Source organism: Emydura macquarii, unplaced genomic scaffold (genome assembly GCF_026122565.2).
Source record: "Emydura macquarii macquarii isolate MOO-44397 ecotype Brisbane River unplaced genomic scaffold, CSIRO-AGI_Emac_v2 contig_2473, whole genome shotgun sequence".
Taxonomy (NCBI): Eukaryota; Metazoa; Chordata; order Testudines; family Chelidae; genus Emydura; species Emydura macquarii.
In genome coordinates, this window is record NW_027132610.1 from 28,742,118 (window position 1) to 28,761,015 (window position 18,898).

The 18,898-nt window shown below is 38.0% G+C and overlaps 1 protein-coding gene across 3 annotated transcripts in view; it reads right to left on the bottom strand.

The window, feature by feature from the left end:
- Positions 1-18,898, bottom strand: part of DIAPH3 (diaphanous related formin 3) — a 581,492-nt gene that overhangs the window by 54,968 nt on the left and 507,626 nt on the right. The gene's annotated exons all lie outside the window — the stretch shown is intronic.

The following is an 18,898-nucleotide window of genomic DNA, read 5'->3' on the forward strand; positions in this document are numbered from 1 at the left end:
AGAAAACTTTTGACAGCTCAAGACAGATGTTGCTTCCTTTCGTTACTGCTAGGATAAGTTGCCATTAGGAGTTATCTTGTTTGACTTTCAACAGTTATGAAAAGTTGCAACCATTGGCAAAACTTCTGCAACTTGTCTTTTATCTTCATTGGCCCCCTGCCATTCACAATTTTAGTCTAGCTCTCTACCTCCTTTCATTGAATAATTATGCTGCAGATTTCTTGCTTTCTAATTCTACTCAGATACTAAAAACTGATTATATTTCATACAATCAGACTGAAATCTAATCTAAATCTTGCTGCAATTCAGCCTGAATGGAAAGTTCTACAAGTACCACTTGTTCTTTATTCTTACTTGCTAAAAACACTGTATTCCATTCAGTTTTATAAGACCCAAATGTCATATCCTTTATACTAAAAGCCTGGAATTATCATCTATTATAACTGGTTTCTTTAAAAATGTGATTAGCATAGTTTAGCTTGAATAGTTACATCCATTTGTTTGACTTTACTGTTAAACTAGATTTGCTGAGGTGCTAACTATAATGTGGAAACCCAAAGGAAACAAATATTTATAAGCAGCAGTAATTAACATCCCTGTGAATGCGTAAGTCTTTTTCACTAAAGAATTATTTCTTAACTTTCAAAACTGATGACAATTTACAATGTCGCTTGCATTTATTAAGTGTTTGTAATAAAGGTTATTTTGATAAATAAAATTCATTATTAGGTTGTTCTTGTTACTACTGACACTGCTCAGTATAACCATTCTTTGAAAAGCAGAAAGATATGTTAGTTTCTAGACTTCTAATAAAAGTGTATTTTGTAACATTCAACCCAAAAGTATTGTCTTTAAGTTTGTTTCACTGCTTCTGCAAACTGATGAAATAAAATGTCCCAATAAGCCTTATCCCAGAAACAAGAAATTTACCCTTTAGTTACTGTCACAAATATTCCCTTTTCACAAATTCTACTGTTACCACATGGTGGAAACAGCAGAACTAAAAAAATAATTTTGAAAGCTAAGTTTAAATAGTATTTTAAAGATTCGAAAAGTAAAAATACAAAAAAAGTTAACATTCAGCAATCAGCACTGACTTTTAATACAAATTGGTGATATAACAAATTGCAGTTTAGATGCATGTAATTTAAGTTCTGATAGAGTGCATGAGGCCCTGATTCAGTACAGCACTTAAGCACCTGCTTAAAGTTAAACACATGCTTTACGTCGAGCCCAGTTAAGCATAGCACTTAAACATGTGCTTGAAGTCAGTGGGACTTAAGCAAGTACTTATGTTCTGTGCTGAATTGCGGTTTCATAGAAGCAATTCACAATAACAATAAATTTAATCAGCATACATTGCAAGGATATTTAGGTAACCATAGCTAAGCTAAGAATACCATATAGTCTCTAGGTATTTTGTATAGTTTGGCAGGATTCAGAAGGTAGATATGTCTTATCATTAGCTACTTTTCTTCATAATGTCAATTTATCATCATCATCATCAACAAAAGAGTATATATTTTGAAGTCAGAAAAGGAAAGGTCCAAACTGGCATCTATTAGCTGTTTGTCAACCATGTTTTTTCTAATGAATTGCCCTGTTACTCTGTATCACTCTGATTACAGTACAACAGCTTTCATTAGTCACTGCAAACAAGGCTTGGTGCCACCTTATTTACATTCTTATTGCAAATAATTAGAATTTTATGTTATAATCATTCAGAGCACTTCTGAACTTGTTGTAAGACCATTTGACATCATCCAACACTCGATTTCACCCTGAGCGAGCTTGAAAACGGATTCTGTTTTTTATGTTACAACTGTGTCCCCAATATAATTCTACCATGCCTCGAATTTCTGCCAATAATGTAGCTGAGGGAATCAAAATTCTTCTATAATTAGACCTTGCAAGCTGGGCTTCTCTAGTGGTAGAACTGTCACAGAGGGGGAGCATTGATATTCAGAGCTTATAATAGCTCAAACCTCTATAATTATTGCTTGAAAATGAACTCTACCTTTGCAGATAAACATACAAATGTATTTTTAGAAGAATCTGTAGTACCAAACTCTAGAAAAGAAATGCAATAAAAAATTAGTAACACATTTGTTTTGATTACATATACGGTTATTCACTAGATGTTTAAAATAATTCTAAAGGTCTCACCTTTTAGGATTTTCTCTTTTTGCCAAAACTCTAAATAGGTGCTAGCATACCAGATTCTACCCTGGTATAAGCAGACACAGTTCCTATTAATTTGGCCTAATAAATCTCTAGATCTTCCTTTTATCCTGATGACTGAAATCTGATTACTGTGTAAAAGTATAGCTAAATTTTGGTAACACCAAATTATGCTGAAACACATTTGTAAATTATTCTCTTCCAGCACCGCAGAAGAACATAACAGAATATACAAGTACACAAGGTTTCTAGATTTTAAATATAAAAACAAAACCATATTAAGTAAATATAACATATTAGGGAAACAGTTTATTTATTACATATCTGGATGACTTGTAGCCCTTATAACAGCTCTGCCTTCTTTCGTTATATACAGAACAAATAGAAACCGAGAGAACAACAGCACAGGCATCTCTGCCTTGCTGCAACTCTGGCCTGGAGGGACAATCTCCAGGGGTCAGAGGTTGGTCCTTGGACTTTGCACAGAGTACAAACAAAGCAGCCAACATCTGTCAATTAAGATGCTTGTTTGTGATGTGGACACCTGTAAATTGGAGTGAGACTATCAAAATCATTTTACACAGGCCACTAAACAGCAATCAGATGGTAAAAACTTTCAGTTACTGCTGCCCTGGTCTGAATTCAAATCAGTGACCTACCAGCAAAAGGCTCTATCACCCATTGTCAATTTCTCAATTCTTCCAGTACTACAACTTTTCTTTTTAACAAAACTCTGTTTTCTTAAACTAAGAAAAATGAACGTCTGCTGTTAATGTAAAGCACTAAGGTGAATATTTTTAACTGGTATGTATTTTTCACATCAGTGACTTAGATACCACTTCTACACAGACTTCTACACTTAGATACACACCTTATAAATACCTATATTGAATAAATAGACTATATCTAATAATACTGAAATACCCTCATAGATTCCATTATTACTTTAAACACTGACTGCTTGACAGTAAAATCACAGCTCGAGTTGACAAATCCAAGCTCTGTGGATAAAAAGATTAATCTTTTAACTAACTTATACTGCTACAGAAAGATTTATCTAAAATTCTACAAGGATTCCAAAAGAATGTTTACATAATATAATGGAATAAGGTATAAAGACATGTCAAGATATCTACAAATGAGGCAGAGGCAACAAAAAGAAAAAAACTGAAAATCTCTTCCTTTGAAAGAGGAAAGACATTTTATTTTCTAAAATGAGGACTTAAAACTTTTTTTCTATTCAAATATTAAAACCTGCTCAATGAACAGTCAAATAACTGTCTGTCATGTTTAATATGTTTCTCCAGGTCTATCTATCCCAGGTTCACCTCTGCAATTGCAGAGTTCAATATTAAGAATCTCTCTTGAGTTATGTTGCTGAGGAGTGTACACCTAATTTTGTGAGCTAGTATCCCTATGCCATCCCTTCTGCACTTCCTGCAGCAAGTTGAAAAACCTTTGCATTTGATTTTAAGAATAGATCTGAGGGACATGTTTTCAACATTTGATTTATCATCTTGCTATTTTTCATGTTAGTTACAGTTTGAAAAGAAAACTATTGACATTCCCTATAAATAGGGTTTCCTTATCCTCAACAGATAAAGTACCAGATTAGGACATCTGGAACATAACAGAAATATTTAACATTATCAACCACCAGAGTTGGTTACTTCCATGGTGGAAGAAAGGTTCTGCCCTGGTGGTTCTTGTATTCTTTTTAATATTTATGATATTGCTCTAATGTGTGATCCTTTACAGTCAAACTCAGGACCCTTTTCGCTTCAAACTCAGGACTTCTTTCTTTTCGCTTCAAGATTAGAAAAATCATTGTCCATCATAAAAAGAGGGAAAATACAATACCAATGGTGGTCAACTGCTTCAATTATGAATCTACTGAACTGCACATTTTTCAAGCTGTAATGAGGTAGCATTAATGCAAAATACTGTGTAATTATCTTTAATGAAATTATCATGTAGTTACTGAATAACATGCTGCAGTACTTAGCAGCAAGAATGAAATCAACTTGCACACTACACTTCTTCCATGGCATGGGAGGATTAAATGTAGCTCAAAACAAGAGAGGCATCTTTATAATATATTATACATACACACACAGTACCCCAAAATGGTGAATTAATACACAATTAATGCCTTTATTGTTGGTTTTGCGTGTGTGTGTATACAGATGCCTTTATTTTTCTGAGCTACCCTTTACACATACACACACACACATGCACACAGTATTAACTCACCACTCTGAGATAATGTACAACGGAAAGAGCTGAGAAAAGTGGAAGGCACTACATTTAGATGGGAAGAGGAATTATCCTGTCATGTCAGACAACAAATATCTTGCACTTAGTACTGTACAGAAATTGTTGTAAGATTGCCCGATAATATGGTCAAGATCAAAAAGACTTTGGGGGTTTCTTGCTTTGTATGGTCTTGCTGGTTATTAAATGTAATGTGATAGGATGAAAGCTGGTCAAAAAATTAATTTTTCAAAATTTCATTAAAAATGTTTGCAAATATTTTTTCACGAATTTTTTGGGTTGTTGTTTTACAACCAGCTGATGGAGTGCTTAAAATGTGAAATCTTGACAAACAATTTACTCTATCTAGGACCCTGAACAAATTGCTTTTATTTCTGGCTTGGAGAATGAGCCAGAGGGCTGGATAGTAGGGAGTGGAGGAGACTCTGTGTGGCCTACTATAGCCCTCCTGAAGCGAGAGACTGGAAGCTTAATCACACATGGGCTTGTCTCAAGAGGGGACAGTCAGGAAAATTAAAGCAAATCAACTTGAAATGTGAAGTCCATGTGCTTTGACCTCACATTTTGTTGATTCACCTTTACTTTCCTGAGTGTACCTGTGCAGATTTGGTCTAAATTGGAGTAGGAGTCCCAAGCCACTCCGGAATCTAGAGTGGATGTCAAGTCATTCAAACATTCTGCATATTCTTCTTCCTTAGATGAAGTTAAGGAATAAAGTGCATTTCACAAGAGAGTGTAAGGTCCTCTTCCACTGACTTGGAAAAAAAGAACCATTTCAGGTAAGGAATAAGGATCTTTACTCACAAGGAGAATATTATTACATGGTGCTTTGTATCTTTTTAGAGAAAAATTGGTTAGATAAGAACTCTAGCATTTAATTACTGAATGGTTCTAGAAAGGTTTTAAATACTTGGAAAACTATTCTAACTGAGCAAACATGGAAAACAATAGCTTTAAAATGTTTAAACAGAACACAAAAGCAGTACAAGTAACTAGCATCATTATAACGAAAATACTCTGAAAGGCCTACACTCTGCTGTCCACAGTAAGACAATGAAAAACCTTCTCCATGTGACAGAGTGCAGGGAGTGAATAGGTAATCCAGCACTCTGATCACTTGGAGGCTAATTAGTACCCTAGGAGAAGCTGATTGGGGTAATTATCTAATCAGGCTAGTGGGCTGAGTGGGCTGATATCAGCCAGGGCTGATAAAGAGTCACAGAAAGGAAGTGCAGGGGGAAAGGAGGAGAGCAGGGCTAGTTGGGGCTAGTCACAGAGAGGTTTCAGGAGGCTCCTCAGGTCCTAGTGAGAGGGCCAAAAACTCCATTAACATTTTAAAGGGACTGTTGCATAGGGACTGTAAAGATATTGGTGGAGGGAACTAGAAATAAAAACTCACGGAGTGCAAACCTGGTGGAGTGTGCTCAGGGAAGAAGATGGGGGTGGAGCGGGCCTGTTACACTCCATCATAAATGTAATTAGGAAAAATGTAATTTATTTATACTTCATTCACACAACAAAATGAGAACAAATACACAAGCATTTCACTTTCCACAGAATCAAAGAGAACCAGACAGAATGACCAATAATGCCAGCATGGATTTGGTGCAGAAAACTGTCTCTGATCTTTTGTATGGTGCATAAACTTTACTTTGTAAATCCTTAATGGGGATCAGAAGAAAAGATGATAACATTTACATAGTGTCAGTGAAAGAGGAAAAGGAATATTATATTAATAGTAACTCCAGAGACGATGAAGTTATGACAGGAAAAATAAATTTTATAGGAGAAGTATCTAGAATAGTTGCACACAGCTCTCACTTACAGTTTGCTCAGTGAGTTATAAAGTCAGATACAATAAGTATGAGCTTTACTGTAACTAAACCTCAGTCTGTTACTACCAATGAAAATAACCTTATTGAACCTGTGTGATAGACATATCTAGAAACCATCTCTATAATTCTTCTAAACAGATCTACATTAAAAATTTCTACATGTAGAATAAGTAGATATGGTTATACTCTGAAGATTTATAAATACCCTAAGTCTATTTGTTCTTGCACAGAACAAAATTAATGAGGTAATCTCAAATGAAAAGTGTGTTAAACCAACATTAAAGGTCCAGCAAATCTTAAGAGATGAAAATAATGTGGTTCCTTGTCAAAGCAATCTCAAAACAGTGGAAAGTAAATTTGATATGCCATGTGAAATACAAAATGTAGAGACAGGGCACAGTCAGGATCTATTAGAGCCCCTTGTTTCTTTCATCAGTTTTTCTAACCTGCCAGTTCCCCCCATCCTTGTACAGTTAGTGATTTGTTTTATTAGGTGTTCAAAGAACAGATTTTAAATGGTTCTGTAGCTAGCATTTTAATAATTTTTTAATAATCACATGCACAATCCCCACTGCTTGATTCCCAAAATAGTCATACTTTGAATCACAAGGATGTGTTCCATGAACTACTGTGTCCATGGACCACAATAAAATGTCTATCTCAGATTAAAGCAAACAATGACAGAGAGCAGCAGGGAACATGGGTTTCTCTTCCAGCATATGGTTCTCTAGTTGAAGAAAATAAAATGTTGAACCTCCCCTGTGACCCCAATCATTCAGTTTCTCTCTCTCCAAAGCAGTTAACTCCCCCCACACACTAAAGCATCACTTCATTCACATGTCCAATCATTTACCGTCTCACTCTTCACACACTCTCCATATTTCCCTCCTAGGGGGATGAGGAATTTTCTGTCTCTCTTCTCTACACAAAGCAGGATTCCCTATAGGGCAATAGGTTTTTTTTCCCTTTCCAAGGATGGTTATTCTTTCCCATCTCCTCCCTCTGACCCAAAAGGAGAAGAAACTTGAGATTAAGCTGGCAGTGGCTCTGGCTTGCAGCACTCAGAATTCACCCATTCAAGTCTCCTCTTTTCTCTCTCCCCCTCCATGTGCAGACCTTTCCCCAGCTAGCCTGAAACAATGACATAGGCAAGCCAGGTGAGAGTAGGAGAAATGGGGAAACAGACCTGTAAAAGGGTCAGTGTTGGAAGACTCATTCATATGCTCTCTGCTATGAACTGCAGGGAGTAGCTTAACAAAAACCCAGCAAAATCACATAGGGTGAGGCTTATTAGCTGTCCCTTTGCTAAGACAAGGCCAATCCTGACAGGATCCTTGGTTAGGGACACCGTAGGTTGACTTATGGTCAGACTAAATTTATCTCCAGTGTGGTGAGACAGCACATACTTTGACTCAATCTCCCCACAATATTATCTGAACAAGAATGTTGGACTAAATGATCTAACAGAAATTTTCTATACCTAATTTCTATCATTGTGTGAAATATTCTCTTTCAGATCCTTCTTATCCCATGAGCAAAGGAAGACATCAGGCAGAAGATTATGGAAGTGAACTGCTGTCTAGAACTGGTGGAAGGTTTTGGTTTTGTGGAGCTTTGGTCCATCTTGCTTGGGAAAAGTGGGCTGTATACTTTGGATGGCCTCCACCTCAGTAGAACGGGGAACAATCTTCTTGAAGTCAGGCTGGCTAGAATAATCAGGAGGGCATTAAACTAACAACAAAAGGGGAGGGTAAAAAGATGGAAGATATGAGCAGTCTGGACAAAATCAGGATTTTGGGAATAAAATTAGTCAAGGAACCAAAGGACAAAATGAGAAGAAATTCTTTAATTACCACCAATTAGAGGAGCCTAGATAACAAACAGGAGAAATTATAATTGCTCATTTATGAGTATAAATTTAATCTAGTTGGTACTGATGATTCCCATGACTGGAATGTTAAAATCAATGGTTATAAACTATATAGGAAGGATCGAGTAGGCAATACCAGGAAGGAGTGGCATTGTATGTAAACAACGACATTTTTGGTTTGTCTAACTTGTTCTTAAAAATCTCCAATGATAGAGATTACACAACCTTCCTAGGCAGTTTACTCGTGTGCTTAACTACCCTGAGAGTTAGGAAGTTTTTCTTAATGTCCAACCTAAACCACTCTCGCTGCAATTTAAGCCCATTGCTTCTTGTCCTATCCTCAAAGGCTAACAACAACACATTTTCTCCCACCTCCTTGTAACAACCAATTATATACTTTGAAACTGTTATGTCCCTCTTCAGTCTTCATTTCTCTAAACTAAACAAACCCAATTTTTCAATCTTCCCTCTTAGATCATGTTTTCTAGACTCTTAATAATTTTTGTTGCCCTTCTCTGGACTTTCTCCAATTTGTCCACTTCTGTCCCAAAGTGTGGAGCCCAGAACTGGACACAGTACTCCAGTTGAGGCCTAATCAGCGTAGCATAGAGCAGAATTACTTCTCGTATCTTGGTTACAACACTCCTGCTAATACATCCCAGAATGATGTTTGGCTTTTTTTGCAACAGTGTTACACTGCTCACTCATATTTAGCTTGTAATCCACTATGACCCCAGATTCCTTTCTGCAGTACTCTTTCCTAGTCATTTCCCAGTTTGTACATGTGCAACTGATTGTTCTTTCATAAGTGGAATACTTTGCATTTGTCCTTATTTCTATTTCCTCCTGTTTACTTCAGATCATTTCTCCAATTTGTCCAGATCCTTTTGAATTTTAATCCTATCTTCCAAAGCACTTGCAAACCTTCCCAGCTTGGTATTGCCCGCAATCTTTATAAGTGTATTCTCTATGCCATTATCTAAATCATTGATGAAGATATTGAACAGAACCAATCGGATAGGACTGATCCCTGATCAGATTTGATATGACCTTCCAACTTGACTATGAACCCCTGGTAACTACTCTCTGGGAACGGTTTTCCAACCAGTTATGCACCCACCTTATAGTAGCTCCATCTAGGTTGTATTTCCCTAGTTTGTTAATGAGAAGGTCATATGAGACAGAATCAAAAGCCTTACTACCATCAAGATATATCACATCTACCGATTCCCCCCTATGCACAAGGCTTGTTACTCTGTCAAAAAAAAGCTATCAGGTTGGTTTCACATGATTTGTTCTTGACAAATCCATGCTGTTATTTAACATCTTATTATCTTCTAGGTGTTTGCAAATTGATTGCTTAATTATTTGCTCCATTACCTTTCTGGGTTCTTAAATTAAGCTGGCTGGTCTGTAATTCCCCAGGTTAGTCTTATTCCCCTCTTTATAGATTAATATTATATTTGCCCTTTTCCAGTCCTCTAGAATCTCTCCTGTCTTCCACGACTTTTCAAAGATAATCGCTACTGGCTCAGATATCTCCTCAGTCAGCTCCTTGACTGTTCTGGGGGTGTTTTTTATCAGGCCCTGGAGACTTGAAGACATCTTCATGGTCCACTTTGCTCTTACAATCTATGAATTTTAACACAATCATGTTATGTATTATGTTAACTCACAAAGAATACAATGGCGTAATTATCTTGTGAATTTTACAGTCCACACCTATACTCATTATTAAAATGCACTTCAGAATGTGTAAGTTAACATCATTAGCGTAGACGCTGAAATAATTAAATTACTGTATTGCTACAACTTGTGCTTGAATTATTTACAGGTCCTGCTCTTCATAATAAAATGCATTAGTCTAATGCTACTGTATATAATGTATATTGTAATTATTGTTTGTATAGTTTCAGAATATGCTATATTTAGCTGTCTGATCCTATGATTGCTTAGGCATTCCTGATACCATCTAGCTGCTTGATACCAAAAGAGAGCCAAGAAATGTATATGTTGAAAACCAGAAAGAGCATTTATTTAAGTTAAACATACAGTGGTGTATCATGTTCACTAAGTCCCTGTAGTTTCCCTGTTAACGTGTACGGTGTATCTCTGTGTCATTTTTAACATAACTTGGTGGTAACAGCTGCACCAATTGGGCTCAGCTTTTGAAAGGCACTCAGCTCTCATGTAGACATTTAACTGAAATGGCCAGATTTTCAAAACTGTTCACTCAGAAGCTCATGTAAGAACAATGCGAACTGCTGGATGACATGCACTTTTGAAAATCTGGCCCATGTTATAAAGTGCCTTAGAAAAAGAGCAGAAAAATCAGATGAACTCCCAATGCTTCCTTGCTAAATATGAAGGAGAATGGATGATAACTGCTATAATTTTAGTTTGAAGGGCAGGATGGGCAGGCAAATCATATATCACATTCATCAGGCACCAAATCCCTAATGAGAATATTGATTTTAGATGTAGAAAAAGATTCCATTAGTGTTAGATAATCTTATCTATTGGTGATAGTAAATAAATTTGGCTTTGAATAGGCATCTATCTATCTATCTTAGTTACTTATATGACCCCCACTATTGTTGTATCTGAATACCTTTCAATCTTTAATTTGTTTATCCTCATAACATGCCTGTGAGGTAAAGAAATACTATTTATCCTCAGTTGTACAAAAATGGAACTGTGGCACAGAGACTAAATGACTTGCCCAAGGTCACACAGGAAATGGAACTTGGGTGTCTCAAGTTCCAGACTAGTACCCTAACTATTTGACCATCCTTCCCCCATTATATAAGGCATCAACATTTTGTGTGTGTTCTTTGGCATCAGTGGGAAGAATGAAAATATTTTCTCTACATTGCAAGTGGCAGCCACAAGGCAAGTATGGTCCCTCTTCCACTGTTTCTTAAATGTTGTGTGTAAACTTGTGCAGCTGCAGCAAAATTTGTGGTTTTGGTTTTCTGCTAGTTAGAATTGAGTATGAAATTTTCTAACACTTATAGGAAATGCACACAGTAGTAAAACTGCAGTTCCATCTTGTGGAAAAACCTATGTGTAGATTGAGTGTTATAACACAGAGGAAAGAAAGTTTAAAAAAGACAAAAAAGGACTAACCTCTCTAAAAGCCTGACTCTATGTACTATCTTTATAGTTATGAAAACAACCATAACCCCAACAGATTAGAGATAAGATCTTCTACAGTAGGAAACCATGAAGTCTTCTAAATAAGATTTGTTTTTTATTTTCTTTGGGGATTCCATGTACACATTATCCACACATGTATATTGGGTATAGGAAATATACACATCAAATTTTATTTTTATAGAATTAATATGAAGGTGAAAATAGAGATTTTTACCCAGCTGTTTACTCTAAAAATACCAACATACTGGCCACTAAGCTCTGGGTTTTCAAAGGAATCTAAGAGTGTACAGTGTCTAGCTCCCAGGAAATTTTACTGGGTGGTGGGTTACTAGCTCTCTTAGACGCCTTGAAAATTCGTATCTAAAATTATACTACTCCATACTACATTAACAAAGAACACATTTGATAATCTTTATATTGCTTGGAACGATTTGCTCATAAATGGAATCATTAAGTTTTCATCCAGTATGTTTGGTATAGCTCTGTTTGGAGTCATACATAATCACAATCGGCACCTTTAAAAAGAGGAATAAATATAATTTACAATAGACTCTCAAAGATACGAGTACCTCTGGAATGGAGGTTGTTCATAACTCTGAACAAAACATTATGGTACAGTACCCTGCAGTCAGTACCCACAGCTAAGACTGGGAGAGATCTCTGCAAAGGTGATACCTGGCAGCACTGCAAGCAGCTCCCTGCCCTATTCCTGTTTCTTACCTTTGGGCTGAATTGGGGAGGCCTGCCCTGCAGCCTTGGTACTATAAGCCCAGCCTCAACCGCCTCTCCCCAGGCCTTGCCCTGCTCTGTGCACTGTCCGCTGCACTCCAGAGGCAGCATGTGGCAAGGGCTTGGCACCAGCCCACTGCCAGCGCCCCTTCCTCCTCTGCCCCTTTCACTCCCAGAGGTGCAGCTGCGACCCTGGAATGCAGCCATGGGCAAAGATTGGCCCACATTGGTGGACAGGCTGTGGTGCTTTAAACTCCTCCAGAGCGCAGCCTCTGGCTCTCACTCCAGGCCAGGATTTGGCTGCAACAGCAGCAGCTCTCAGCAGCTCAGTCTTGAGCTTCTAAGCTTGTCCCCCTCCTGAGGGGGAGAGCGGTATTTCTGCTCTGCATACTCCAGTCAGGCTGCCTTGGGCTGGCAGCAGGGTCTTACAGCAGCACCTGTGGACCTCAGCGTCTTCACCTTCTACCTGTAAGAGGCTGCGCCTCACATGGCAAGTGGAGTTGGGGACAGGAAACCCAGATGTGCCGACCTTTAAGATGCAATACAGGCACAGTATTTAAGTAAGATGCAGTACAGGTACAGCAATATAGTATAGTATTTCCTCCCTACCTCCCCCCCCCCCAGTTGCTGCCTGATTGCTTACTTCCAGTTTCACATGGTGTTCGGTTGACCGGTCAGTTCGTAACTCTGGTGTTCGTATCTTTGAGGTTCTACTGTAATTCATGGAGAACATGAACATTTACAAAGCTGTCAGCAGCAGAACTTTATAATGGCATAGAAACCTGTTGTCAATTCAATACAATATGAAGTCATATTTCATGTTCAGTTACTTGTAGGATACTAAAAAGCAATGGGAGGTCATTAAAATGAAAGAGATGAAACCAGGGTTTTCATAAGTGATAGCTATAAGCTTCAAAACCCTTAACAAGGATGAGTTCTTTCCACTCCCTACTTTACTGTTTGTGTATGCCACTCTGTGGATTTGTTTTTCAAACACATGCAGTGAGAAATAAGTAGTTTAGAGGGACACAGTCAATTTAAAAAATTACATTAATCCCTGCAAATGTAATGACTGTTGTTAACAGTAACACCTGAGATTAGTGTACCTGAAAGAAGTTTATTTACTTCATGAATTTGAAAGCATTTTGTATATAGTTTCCTTTATTTAAAAAGTTTGCTAGTTTCCTCTTTTGTGTTTTTTCCTCTGTGATGAAGCAGTACGGGAGAGTAAAACCTTTTTGAAAATAAGAAAATGTGATTATAAAACCACAAAAACTGGTACTAATGCACACTTGGGCAGGTGTAGAATCTAAAACTAGATTTTAAGTTAAAATTGTTCCATTAACACTCCCGAGGCAAACTATAAAGTACAAGACTTGGTATTGCAGTACTATAGGTCCCTGAATTACATTTAGAAGATGGAGGAAAAAAGTTTAAATTAGAGATTAAAAAACAAGAAAGAGAAATTATCAATAAGAAAGCACTAAAACCAAATCTATGAATGGATGGGCAATTATATGTATATCCAAATTAAAGACTTTCAAATGTCTTCCTGCCAGTCAATTAAAGAGTTTATATAGCTCAAAAAGTTTTGATTACTATCATGGAAGAACAATATGTAGTAAGACCCAAGAATAGAGTATTATATGCAATATAGCATATTTTGAACAAAATATGACCAGTGGTGATTTATTGAACAAAACAGAAAGCAATCTTCCCAGGTTTGTACTAGAAGATGAGATACTGGCTAAGGAAATTTTCCATCTGTGTAAAGATTTCTTTGAAAATTTTAATGAACTCATCTGTAACTAGTATTGTAGTTTCTTTAGCTATAACAATTTTAAAGATTTCAACTATAGATGAATTTCTCCAAGTATCTAAAGCTACACTTTCCAACCTAGAGAATATGTCCAGTCAACAAGGTGAAGAGGACAGCACACTAGTGTGAAGTGGGGTACAGAGGCGTGGAGCAACAGGGATGGGAAAAGCTACATGACTCCAGCTTGAACTGCTCTTCTCTCCAATGCAAATATGTTTCTGCTGCTGCAGGTAAAATGACTAGTGGTCCTTGAAAGCGAACCACCTTCCCTTTCTGCTCCTGTAATGGCTCTTAATGGGTCTAGCTATAGGAGCAGCTCATATGTACAGGACTGCTGTTCAAAAGACAGCCTGTGAATCCAAGGGCTTGTCTGCACTATGGGGTAATGCACATTATGGGGGTGTGATTTCTAAAGTGCACTAACATGTTGTGTGTTAGCTGGTCCATGTAGACCCTGCTGGTGAGCATTAAAAGTTCTCGAGTGCGCTTTAACATAGTGCTCTCTGAACAGGCAAGGAGACCCAGCTGAAAAAATTTAATGAGAGCGAGCTTGGGACTTTGTGAAAAGCTGGTACCTAGTAAACAAAGTAGGCTAACCAAAGGGTGGTTAGAGAAAGGAGATTGGTTTCATGAGATAGAAGTTACTCACTTTTCTTTTTTTCTCTGTAAGCTGAAAATGCCTTATCCAGTTTAATTTATGGGAAGTATAAATCTAGAATATCTTTTAATTCCATTTTCTCTGTTATTAATAAATCCTGGTTTTGTGTAAGATTACAGATGTATGCGTAATTTCACAAAGATGTCTCAAAGAGAAAAGAAAACTGAAGGGTAAAGGGTTTCTGAAATTTGTATCATCCTCTCAGCATAGGCTAGGAGGCCTGGGCAAAAGTTGGTGTCCAGGGAATTGTGTTGCCCATAAGACGTAGTGGGAGAACACAAAGGGAGAAGATGAAAAACCAAGCAGCAGATGCAAATTGGTGGGGGGGTTGGTCATAAGCAGCTTTCATAAGCAAGGTATTCCTTAAGGGGTTTCTAACGGAGTTAGAAGTTTGTAATGTAATAAGTGTACAGTCAGTATAAAGCAGCCAGCTTAGACATTTAAGTCACAGTTAGATCGGTAAGTACAGTGCCATCTCTATACTGATCATGTACTGATTGTGCACCCTAGAAGACTGATGGAACTCCGGGTACTACAAAATTCATTGGGGAATAAAATTGTCTTGCTTATGAAAACAAGCTTGGAGATCACCATGGTTTAATGGTAAAATATAATAGACTAAATAAGTGGGGAGGAGGCTAGAACACAACTGGTTTAAATACATCAAATAAATCATTTCTGACACAAGCAGTTCTGATATTCTTATGGAACATCTGTGGTGGAGACCACAAGCTCCTTTACTGCGCTATTGCATCTTCAAGGCTCAACTGATTGTTTTTGGCAGGTTTCAGAGATAACTGTTTCTTAGTCTTCACAGATAAGATTGATTGTATTTGATTGGGGGTGGTAACTCTCATGGGATAAGAGCCATGTCAAAGCCAGAGAAAACAAATGCATCATTTTCTCTGACTGAGCTTTATTCAGGGCCTCAGACTTTATAGATGTGTTGGGAGAGATTCACTCAAACATTTGCAGACTCATACTACACATGTGTTCTTGCATTTGCATTAGCTGCCAACTCATTTCTGGGTAAAATTCAAGGTGCTGATCAGTATCTATAAAGCCTTACATGGCTTAGATCCCAGTGCTCTCAGAAACTCTCTCTGCTTTTAACAGACAGGTTTCAGCTAACTGTCCCATGAGTGAAGTTGGAGCTGGGGCAGTATCCTTCATATAGACTCATAGACTCTAAGGTCAGAAGGGACCAATATGACCATCTAGTCTGACCTCCTGCACAGTACATGCCACAGAACCTCACCCCCCCCCCCCCCCACTCCTGTAATAAACTTCTAACCTATGACTGAATTGTTAAAGTCCTCAAATCATGGTTTAAAGACTTTAAGGTACAGAGAATACACCAGCAAGTGAGTCGTTCCCCATGCTACAGAGGAAGGTGAAAAACCCACAGAGCTTTTGCTAATCTACTCTGGGGGAAAATTTCTTCCCAACCCCAAATATGGCAATCAGTTAAACTCTGAGCATGTGGGCAAGACTCACCAGCCAGACACCCAAAAAAGAATTCTCTGTAATAACTAAGAACCAACCACATCTAACATCCTGCGGATCATCCTAGTAGCCCTTCGCTGCACCTGTTCCAGTTTGAATTGATCTTTCTTAAACACGGGGGACCAGAACTGCACACAGTATTCCAGATAGGTCTCACCAGCGCCTTGTATAATGGAACTAAACACTGCCCTTTCTCTACTGGAAATACCGTGTCTGATGCATCCAAGGACCACATTAGCTTTTTTCACGGCCACATCACATTGGTGGCTCATAGTCATCCTGTGATCAACCAATATGCCCAGATCCTTCTCTTCCTCTGTCACTTCCAACTGATGAGTCCCCAGCTTATAGCAGAATTCTTGTTATTAGTCCCTAAATGCATGACTTTCCACTATTAAATTTCATCCTATTTCTATTACTTCAGTTTACAAGGTCATCCAGATCTTCCTGTATGATATCCCGATCCTTCTCTGTATTGGCAATACCTCCCAACTTTGTCTCATCCACAAATTTTTTTAGCACATTCCCACTTTTGGTACCAAGGTCAGTAATAAAAAGGTTAAATAAGATCGGTCCCAAAACCGATCCCTGAGGAACTCTACTAGTAACCTCTCTCCAGCTTGACAATTCACTTTTCAGTATGACCTGTTGTAGTCTCCTCTTTAACCAGTTCCTCATCCACCTTTCAATTTTCATATTAATCCCTATCTTTTCCAATTTAACTAGTAATTCCCCATATGGAACAGTATAAAAATGCCTTACAGAAATATAGGCAAATTAGATCCACTGCATTCCTTTGTCTAAAATAGCTGTTATCTTTTCAAAAAGCAAGATCAGGTTGGTCTGGCACGATCTACCTTTTGTAAAGCCATCTCAATTACCGTTAACCTCAATGTCCTTAACTACTTTCTCTTTCAAATTTTTTCCTAAGACCTTGCATACTACTAAAGTCAAACTAATAGGCCTGTAGTTACCTGGATCATTTTTTTCCCCTTTCTTAAAAAAAGGAACTATGTTAGCAATTCTTCAGTCATAAGGTACAGCCCCTGAGTATACAAATTCATTAAAAATCCTTGCTAATGGGCCTGCAATTTCATGTGCTAATTCCTTTAATGTTCTTGGAAGGAGATTATCTCCCACGATTTAGTCCCATTAAGCTGTTCAAGTTTGACTTCTACCTTGGATATGGTAATGTCTACCTCCATATCCTCATTCCCATTAGCCACCCTACCACTATCCCCAAGCTCATCATTAGCCTCATTAAAAATGGAGGCAAAGTATTTGTTTAGATATTCAGCCATGCCTAGATTATCCTTAACCTCCACCCCATCCTCAGTGCTTAGCGGTCCCACTTCTTCTTTCTTTGTTTTCTTCCTATTTATATGGCTATAGAACCTTTTCACTATTGGTTTTAATTCCCTTTGCCAGGTCCAACTCTACTTGGCTTTTGGCCTTTCTCACTTTCTCTCTACATGTTCTGACCTCCCAGAGGTAGCTTTCCTTGCTGATCCCTCCCATCTTCCACTCCTTGTAGGATTTCTGCTTTCTCTTAATCACCTGACTCAGATGCTTACTCATCCAGCTTGGTCTACAACTCTTGCCTATGAATTTTTGCCCCTTCCTTGAGAGGCAGGCTTCAGATAGTTCCTGCAACTTTGACTTGAAGTAATTCCAAGCTTCCTCCACCTTTAGATCCATGAGTTCTTTAGTCCAGTCCACTTCCCCAGCTAATTCTTTTAAGTTAGCCCTTTTGAAGTCAAAGACCCTAGTCACAGATCTATTTTTGTTTATCCTTCCATTTAGTTTGAACTGAATTAGCTCATGGTCACTTGAACCAAGATTGTCCCCTACAACCAGTTCTTCTGAGAGATCCTTACTACACACCAATACCAAATCTAAAATGGCATCACCTCTTGTTGGTACAGTAACTATTTGGTGAAGGAATCTGACAGCTATCACATCCAGGAAAATCTGGGCCCTATTATATGGTATGGGTCCTCACCTCTAGAAACTGAAGTTCGTTGTGTTCATCTTCAAAGCACTGCATCATCTTGCTTCTTATCTACATCTCTGATCTCAATTCTTTTTATTTCCCTGACTTCCCAGATCTCTCAGTCCTCTTCCTTCACTACTTCTTTAATGCCTTTTTGCATTCTTGGCTCCAGATTTGTAGTGCACAAATCCATATGACTGAAATAAAGTTCCACCTCCTGTATACCAAGCTCTAACCAGCTTTTAAAAATCCAGTTCTTTAAGAAATCCTTTCTTCCACCAATAATCTCTTTTCACTTCCTCCTTACCTTGTCTTATATTGTAAAGAATGTATTTTACTTTATGTTTGTAAAGCTCCATGTAAGCATACAGCACCAGATAAATTATGATAAATGATGACCCAGCACAACTTGCTCCCATTTGAAATACATCAGAGCTGGGCCTACCCACATACATTCTCTTTGTCTGGATTGTCCTCTAACTGCAAATTCTGGAAAGTCCAAGTATTAAGGCCCAGATTTTTAAAGGTATTCAGGTGTTGCTCTGTTCTGCTTTGCAAGGCATAAGTAACTTATAAGCCTAAGCCTCATTTTCAAAAGTGACTTAGGGTATGTCTACACTGCTGCTGGCAGTGATGTTCCCAGTCTGGGCAGACTCATTTGCACAAGCTACGCTTAAGCTAGCACGTTAAAAATAACAACGTAGAGGCTGCCGCTTGGGCAGCAGCTCAGGCTAGCCATCTGACCTCAGACCCAAGGTCAGGCGGGCTTGAGACTTACGCTTCTAAATTATTCATAGCCTGTAATGCTGAGCAGAGCAATGCCTACCTACTTTAAAAAATATGGGCCTCAGTCTAAAACATTAGCTGACTTTGA